This window comes from Siniperca chuatsi, linkage group LG12 (assembly GCF_020085105.1).
Source record: "Siniperca chuatsi isolate FFG_IHB_CAS linkage group LG12, ASM2008510v1, whole genome shotgun sequence".
NCBI classification, from domain to species: Eukaryota; Metazoa; Chordata; class Actinopteri; order Centrarchiformes; family Sinipercidae; genus Siniperca; species Siniperca chuatsi.
Window position 1 is genome coordinate 4,329,178 of NC_058053.1, and position 1,724 is coordinate 4,330,901.

Genomic DNA, 1,724 nt, shown 5'->3' on the forward strand with positions numbered 1-1,724 from the left:
CGGTGTGGTGACGTAACGGTGGGCGTACGCACCGCCGAGGGAGTTTCAGTCCGTGCTGTGTTTGTGCCACACTGCCGCCTACTGCGGAGAGGAGGCGCTCTCACTCAACAGGATGGCACTTCTGCTCGGACTGTGTTTGCGTTGCTAGAATGCACTGCGAACACTGGTTAAGGCATTCACTCAATTACTGTACTTGAGGAGCTTTTGGAGGTACTTGCACTTTACTTGAGTATTCTATGTTACTCCATACACAAATATTACACTTTTCACTTCATGCATTTTATTGACAGCTGTAGTTGCCAATATAATACATTTTGCAGCAAACCATGTAAGCATCCCAACAGGATATATATATTCTTTACTTTTACTTAATAATAATAATAATAATAAAACTTTATTTATAGAGCACTTATCAAAACAAAGTACAAAGTGCTTCACAACAAGAAAAATAAAATAACAGAGTGAATGACGAAATATAAAGAAATAAAACACATGAAATACAGAAAAGCAATAAAATAAATAGTAAAATAAACAGCCAGTTCAGGTAAAATCAGGATATGCTTTCAGATAAAAATGTGTTTTGAGACGAGATTTAAACGAAGACACTGACTCAGACAATCTAATTTCTTCGGGCAAGTTGTTCCAGAAGCCTCGGGCCCTGATAGCAAAAGCTCTGTCCCCTTAGTTTTCATCCTGGACTCAGGAACAGACAGGAGACCCCTGCCCGAAGATCTCAAACTACGTGAAGGTTCATAAGGGATTACAAGGTCTAAAATATAATCTGGGGCCAGGCCATGAAGAGCCTTAAAAGTAATCAACAAGATCTTAAAATCAATCCTAAAACCAACAGGAGCCAGTGTAAAGAGGCTAAAACAGGTGTTATGTGGTCATACTTCTTGGTCCTGGTTAACAGCCTAGCAGCTGAGTTTTGTACAGTCTGCAGTCGTGTCAGAGCTTTTGATTAAGACAAGTGAACAGGCTGTTACAATAATCAAGGCGTGAGGAGATAAAAGCATGCACAACAGTTTCTGCATCACTAAGATTTAAAATAGATCGTATTTTTGCAATGTTTCTGAGGTGATAGAAACATGATTGGACAAGCTTAGTGATATGTTGCTCAAAACATAAATTGCTATCAAACAGGACACCAAGATTTCGTGCAACAGGCTTGATATGTTGTGACAGGTTACCAGTGGATGGCAGTATTTGTTTAGTGATGTGTTGGGGCCCAATAACAAGGATTTCAGTTTTATTTGAGTTGAGCTGAAGAAAATTTATCGACATCCAATTTTTATGTCAGACAGGCAGTCCTGCAGAGAACTCAGCATACTAAGGTCAGTGGGCTTGACAGGGAGGTACAACTGTGTGTCATCCGCATAGCAATGAAAAGAAATACCATGTCTGCGGATTACATCACCCAAGGGAAGCATGTATAAGGAGAACAATATTGGTCCCAGAATTGAACCTTGAGGCACACCATACTTGATATGGGAAAAGGATGACTTGAAGTTATTAATGCTAACACAGAATTTCCTATTGGACAGGTAAGATGCGAACCAGTCTAGAGCAGTTCCAGATATGCCCACCCAGTGCCTCAGTCTGTCTAAAAGAATGCCATGATCAATTGTATCAAAGGCAGCACTTATGTCCAACAGCACAAGAATTGAACACATGCCTGCGTCTGCATTCATTAAAAGGTCATTAGTGACTTTGAGAAGGGCTGT